This window comes from Acomys minous, assembly GCF_964271855.1.
Source record: "Acomys minous genome assembly, chromosome: 1".
NCBI lineage: Eukaryota > Metazoa > Chordata > Mammalia > Rodentia > Muridae > Acomys > Acomys minous.
The window spans coordinates 43,867,501-43,875,355 of record NC_140483.1 but is presented as its reverse complement, the minus strand read 5'-3'; positions in this window follow the sequence as shown (position 1 = coordinate 43,875,355).

Genomic DNA, 7,855 nt, shown 5'->3' with positions numbered 1-7,855 from the left:
GTTAGAATTAGCAAATAATAAGAGATTATTAAGTGTGCAATTTTAATTTCTCATATGCCTGTGTACTGTGAAATAATCATTATAATCAAGAACATTGACACATTGGCACCTCACATCATTATCATAATTATTTCCCTTTACTGCTCTTTTCATGGTGCTGTGGATGTACCCTCCAAAATCAAACAAATGTTTTTTTAAAAAATAAAAAAACATAATACAATATTGTTCACTACATTCATATTACTATACATTGAAGTTTTAACTTTATATATCTTTTATAGTGAAATCCAGGTATCCCTTAACTGAAATACCTGATTTATCTTGCTTCTAATTCTACTACTGCTTGCTCCAGAGACTGGCTGATTTAGAGTCCGTATGCAAGAGATAGCAAGCAGGATTTGCCTTTATGTGTGATACTTCATTTATTCAGTGTCATGTTCTCCATGTTCATCCTTGAATACCACACCAGGAAATGTCCTCCTTTTATGAGCCTGAATAAGAGTCCGTTACTAGTCTACTACATATTCCATATATACTTTTGTGATATTTAGACACTTTCTGTAGCTTGGCTACTGAAAATAATGCTGTACTGAGCTGGGGAAACTGGCATCTCCCTGAGATGTTGACATCATTTCCTTTAGATTATGCCCAGAGGTGAAATTGCATGATATCAGGATATTTTCATCACTATTTTGGGAACCTGATCCATATTGTCTGCTGTATTGTTATGAAGAATATTAGTGTTCCTCTTTCATTTCACCCTTCAACAAAACATAAAAACCTCTGGTCATCTTTATATTGGTTATCGTAAAAAGTTTAAGGTAATATTCCATTGTGGCTTTGATTTGCATTTTCATGAAAAATAATGTTTAGTTGTTTCATAGCTATATGTGTTATGTCCTTAGGGAAATTTCTTTGAGCCCTTATTTTTTTCATGTTAAATTGTGATTTACCAACTACAGAGTGTGTGAACTGCTAATATACCTTTGGATTATTAAGCTGTATCAAGCCTAGCTTGCAGATTCTCTGGCAAGTTATAATAGGCTAGGTCTTCCCTTTCTTGATTATGTGCTTCGCAGAAGAAGCTGATAATTTAAGGCAATGCAGAAATTTCCGTATTCTCCTTTGCTGTCTTTGGTTTTGAAGTCAACCAAAAATCTTTCCGTGACATTGTGCCAAATTTTTAATAATTACATTTTCTTTGAAGATATGTTTTTACACACTGATTTTTTTTCATTTTGTTTTTTGAGACACAGTTTCTCTGTTTAGCCTGATTCTTTTATTTAAGTACTGTAGTGGATGTAACCATGTTTTTGTTCTGATCCCAAGTGTGGGATGGAGAACAGACTTGTGAGAGAGCAGGTTTGTTTATTCACTTGGAGGTCGAACAGCCTCAGCTCAGGGCTTGGTTTTTGCCATCTGAAAAACATCCTGGTGTGTACACACACACACACACACACACACACACGCACGCGCACGCACACGCACACGCACACACACACACGCACACACACACACATACATATGCTCAAAACAGGACAAGGGGCTTTTTGTGTCTTGGTATTGTTTGGCTGTTCATTGCTGCACCTCGAAATGTTCCTAGAAAGACTGCTCCAGAGAAGGCTTCGAGACTCAGGTCTCCGGCACTGTTCCAGGTTCCAGCAGCAACTTTGGTGGAATTGCTGGTCTGCTGAAATACTGCCAACTATACCAGGGGAAGAGCTCCCAGGAACTGAATTCAACAAGGCTTACTTCCTCTGTTCCCATAAACCTCCTTTCTCTCCTATCTCGGTTAGTGGGTTGGAAGGGAGGTATAAGCATTTAAAGAACCCCCAAATAGGTAGGCTTGGAAAAGATGGAGCCTACAATGTACTCAATAGATGTTTGGTTTAATTTTTACTCCTTTTACAATGGGTTTCTAGGTGAATTCTTTTCCATGTGCTATTCAATTTATCCAAATTCTTTCATCAAAAAGATTGTCTTTCCCACATATTTTCTTCCCACTACACTGGGTAAATATCAAAATTATCAGATGCATCAACTTACATTTGAACTTTCTATCTGTCCATTTAGTTTATATTTCTGTTTTGTTTTTTTTTTCTGTTGTTGTTTCATAATGTTATGCTCATAGTAGGGCTGCAGCATACTTTTAACCAAGAGATATAACATCTACAAGCTTGTTCTGCCTTCTCAATATTAGTTTGGCTATTTATTCTCTCTTCTGATACATAAGAATATACATAGAAATACATACATAAAAAGTTATTTAGTTATAATATATAAATTACAATTTAAATAAAGATCCATGAAAATATATAGATCATTTGTATAAGATTCAAGATTAATTATTCTTAATTATTTCATATATAATAATAGAAAGTGAGAAAGGATAATAATAATAAGTGAGAAAACTCAGTGTTTTTCCCTGTTTTTTTGTTGCTGTTGCTGTTAGTTTATTTGTTTGTTTGTTTTTGAGACAGAGTTTCTCTGTTACACAAAGCCCTAGTGTTCTGGTCTCTTTTAGTAGACCAGGCTGGGTTCAAACTCACAGAGATCCATTTGCTTCTGCCTCCAGAGTGCTGGGATTAAAGCCTGTGGCCACCACCACCTCGCCCTCTGTTTCTTTATTGCTAAGGATAAGATTTTTTTAATTTGAAAACCCCTCAAATGATAGAAAGAGTAAATAGTAAGCACTCTTTTAGAATTAGCTTCCTTCATTGAATCTGTCTCCTTGGTGAGTGGCACATTACAACAATGCAGCCTTTAGGAGCTTTCATCATGATGGGGTGGGCTTTTCAGTGATGTAGCTGTCCTTGAGAACCTCATACTGTCCAAGTAATCTTCACCCACACTTTTGTAAATAATTCATATGTATTCTTTGATCCACTAAAAAAGACTCAAATATACATTTTTTTTCTGTTATGAGTACCTGGGTGTCTCATCTTCCTGAGACAAATAGAGCAACAATATTATTTCTAAAAGTTTTTTTATTCTTCTTTATCATGGTGCATATGTTCTGATGGATGTTTTTCAATTTTCCATTTTTTCAATTTAATTTTTTCTTGAATTGAAAAGCCATTTCTTGGAGTCACAACTCCCACTACTTCTTAGAGAATAGAAAACAAGCAATGATACCAAAACCACTTCCAAAACCAGATATTTAAAGTAGTTCAATAAAATATCATCAACTAAATAATGGCAAGTCTCATAAAGAAAAGAACTAGTGCACTCATATGGTAAGTTGGGCATTTAATGATAAACACATATTTAAGTTATACAAAGGGGATGGAGAAAGGAAAATATGGAGAAGGAAGACATAAAATACCAGCAAATGCATGCATGGGTGGTCTTATACAATGCAGCAGTGAGCATGGGTTCTATAAGATGCTAACAGAGAAAAATAAGATACCTACATGTGAGTGGTTTTGTTTTGTTTGTTTGTTTGCTTTTGTTTTTTATTGCTAAGAATAAGATTTTTTTATTCATTGAATCCTGGAACTTTTGTGGACAGTGTCAGTTTGTTTCTTTCTGAAATCTGCTTATTTGATCATCAAGGGATACATATGGGCTAAACTAGACCTGCGTTTGTTTCTGAGCTGTATTTCTGCCTTCTTTATGCTCATCTTCTAATGTCAGGAGTTCAGGTAGTGCACTGGAACTCATCAAGACAGCATAACCTAGGAAATATTGTTTAAATGTCTCCTAAATCAGGAGTTTTCAGCTTATATCAATTTGAATATGAAATTGCTAAAAAAAAAAAAAAACAACTTTCTATGTAGTCTCTCCAACCCTCTGGGTTAGTACAAAGTTTTTTTTAACACAAAGCAATGTGTTCTAGATTGATAATGAACAGTTTTGAATGGAGTTATGTGCAGTGCCTTTGCATTTGTCTTTTCAGGCACTTCATATTCACATACAGTTGGTCTCTATTCTTCTGTTGGAGAGTATTCTACACTTCCATTTTATGTATTCATCCCATCTCGTCTGCTAAGAATGGAGTACTATATTGAGGAGTAACAAGTAGCCACGTCTTATTCCTAATTCAGTGGGGTTCTTTGAATTTTTTTCTCCTTTTAAGATGATGTTGATTGAGGGTTTGTCATAGACATCCTTCATCACACTGAGGTATATTCCCACCAGTTCTACTTTCTATAGTACTTTGATTATGAAGGTGTATTGAATTTTGTCAAAAGCTTTTTCTACCTTCAGAGATGATTGTATAATGGCTTTCTTTATGACCATGTATAAGATTTATTAAATTTGTGACCTTGCATATGTTGAATCATCCCTGTGTAAAAGATAAAGCCAATCTTGTCTTGGTGGATAATTTCCTCTATGCCTGTATTGGATAACTAAATATTTTATTGGAAATTATTACTTCTATATTCTTCAGGGATAATGTCCTCTAGCTTTATTTTTTCTTCTTGTGCCTTTACTGATCTTGGTATTAGAGTTATACTGGCTTCATAGAAGTTGGGAAGTGATCCTTCTATTTTCTTGAATAATTTAAGAGTGATAGGCTGTAGATGTTCTTTGAAGTTTGGTAGAATTATGCTGCAAATCCATCTGGTCCTTATTTCTTTTTTCAGAAGGATTTTTGTTACTGTTTCAATCCTCTCAGGTGTCATGAGCCTGTTTAGATTGATGATCTTTTCTTGTTTTATCTTTGATGCTTTGGATGCATCTAGAAATTGATCCACTACTTTCAGATTTTTAACTTAATAGAGTGGCGGTTGTAAATGGTTTTGCTTATCCTATTCTGACTCTTTTTGGCATCTGCTATAATCTTTCCTCTTCCTTTTATGATTCTGATTCTGTTGAATTGAATCACCTATTTCTTTTGGTTTCTTTTGGATTACAATCAGCATGTAATGTGAATAAATTATCATCATTATAAAAAAATTTTTAAAGTTTATACCCAGTTTCCAGAGTAATGTTGACTGAGTCTTGTGGGCCATTGGCATGTTACATCACTCCATTTGTAGATAGAAAAAGAATGCAGTATTTTTGCTTTTCTAATTATAGTGGAGGCAAAAGAAAGTAATGTTACAAAAAGGGACATTTAGAGCTTCATCATGTTCTGTGAATTCATTACAGAAAACATCAACACATACCAGAAAAACTAAGCAAGTTAGAAGGAATCCTTGTAAGTGAGTCTTGCTAATAAACAACAGAGGAACAAGGAAATAAACTCATGGTTACCTCATTTAACCAAAATGTTAAATAAATAAAGTGAAAAGGCACATGAAGCTCATAGGCACATTGTACTTGTTTGAAACACTGTAATACAGCAAACTTTGATTTGATCTGTTAGAATGAATGGGGATAATTAATTATTTTGGGTGAAATACTTTTATGAAAAATAAGACTTTCTAAATTCTCCCTAAATAAATCACTTCAAGGCTCCTAGTTAAGGTGATTTACACAGAAATGTATCTTGGCAGGGCACGATTTGCTACATAAGGAAAACTTATGACAATCAGAACAGTCATCTAAAACATCGGATCTCTCTTTCTTAAGGGGCAATGTGGGCTTTTATATGAATATCTTGGTTATTTCCAAGTGACATGACAGGATCACTATTAAAATAGTTTGCTTTTTTGTAACTTGATTAATAATAATAAAATGTGAATTATTCCAAAAAAGAGAGTAGGGTGTTTATAATCAGAAACTATTGTATTGTAAAACTTCAGGGTATTTAGAAAGGTTGGTGCATATGTGCATTGAATTTTTATTCTTACACACAAGTACAACAAGTTGAAGTCATTTTACCCGGATTTTAATGTTTTTAAATAGTAAAATTTTATAGTATCTGTAAATGGAGTGTAGTGTACAGCAATAGTAAGTTACCTCTATGAATTTATTTAGGATAAACTAGGAATGAAAGATATAATTTGGGGTAAAAATTAAAACACAAGTAAATACTTTATATAACATAAAAATACTAATATACAGGTTCAAAGATTGTACGAAAAAGAATCAGCATTACAAACTACAAATCAGTATGTGGTTAATTTATACACACATTTGTAGACACACACTGTCCTCTGTTTAGTCAACTAGATTTAGAGTCATGGTAAAACAAACAAAATGTCAACTAAAAGGGGTCCTGTTTATAAAGCACTTGCCTTGCAATAGGATTACCTGACTTCAATAGCAGAAGGTTAACTGTATACTCATATTTCCAGAGTTGATTAGAGAGAAAGAAAGACCCTTTGGGCTCTCTGATTATTTGGTTTTGTCTAAGGGAAGTAGAAAGGAGGAAAAGGAAAGAGGGTGCGTAACATTAAGAAAGTAGGAAATAGCCATACAGAGTTCCATCATATTATATTTACATAATACATTTATATTAAGTAATGCTTTGTAACTTTGAGTAATAATGGTGCCCTCTGGGATACACATACTCTCTGACAAAATCCAAGTACCAGTCTTGAGAAATCTCTTTTCAAATTGTTAATTAGGGAACAATACCAACTCCCCAAACAAGATAAGTTAATGATATTTCCTTTGTTCCCCTCTCAGATCTCAAAATATAGTCACTATTATAATGTTTGCTACAGCATACATCTCAAGTACAGTACTTTGAACAAGTGGGATGAATATGACTGAGTGAATCTACCCTGATAACTAGAAGTAGAGCACTAGAAGATGCCAAAACAGAAAAACAACTCATAGCGCTATCCAGCTGTGATGCCTTTAAAACTACAATGACCAGCATAATACTGAAGGTACAACAGTGGCAATTATGTTTTATATCTTGTGGGCAACCAACAGCTGTCTTGTAGGACATAAAGCTCATTGAAAAGAGAAAAATCCTGTTTAGTACTGCAAACCTAGCCAATCAGTTTTGGCTGGTGAGGTCATGAAAGTTAGCCTGAGAGCCTACTACTGATGCTTTTCTAAACAAGTATAATTCCTAACCATATCCTAAATACTTACCCTTGTGTACGCAGATAAGTGTAGCTCTTACACCCCCATCAAAGCAGAGGGAGCAAATTACAGAAAATCGCACCTGATCAAAATGTAGAAAAAGAAAAGAAAATACGTGACAGTGGCATGCCTAACCCCAATTTAAAGTTTTTACAATGCAATTATACACTAAAGACAGAGGTAGCATTGAGAAAGAAGCCTAGATGAGCTTATGGTCCTGAACACTAGGAAGTCTTCAGTGAGATTCTGTGTTCTAGATATGATAAGGAAGCTACATGTACTAAGGTTCAAAAATACACCTGTCTAAATACGACATGGACAGTGACAAAACCAATTGACATACCAAGGTGAATGGGAGAGCTTTAAATCAATAATGAGCCCTGTACTAATTATCTTATACACAGTGGTCTGTCCTAAAAAAATCTTATGTGTGTGTGTATGAGTGTGTGCGCATGCACACATGTGCACAATACTAAAGGGACTCAGGAGGTTGCATTAATAAGCATACTCAAAAACACACACATATATATGTAAACATACTAATAAAGAAAAGAAAGACATGAATATCAGAAGGGATGGAGATTAGCATGGCTGAGCTTGGAGTGAAGCAAAGAGAGAAAATGGTCTAAAGAGAGTAAATGTGTATAAAATTAAAATTTATATTTCCACAAAAATTAAAGTTGTATTGTGCCTGAAGAATTCCAGCTCAGCTGTTCTCTGGCCATCAGACACATGTTCAAATTCTCAAACCCACAGGCATATGAACATGCATGTAGATACACATGAAAGGACACACACACACACACACACACACACACACACACACACACACACACAGACATTTTGGATTGGAAAATAGGCCCCTTTGATACTCAGTAAATCACCTTGCATACGAAGCCTTCCGTTAAGGAGATACGCAAAGAAC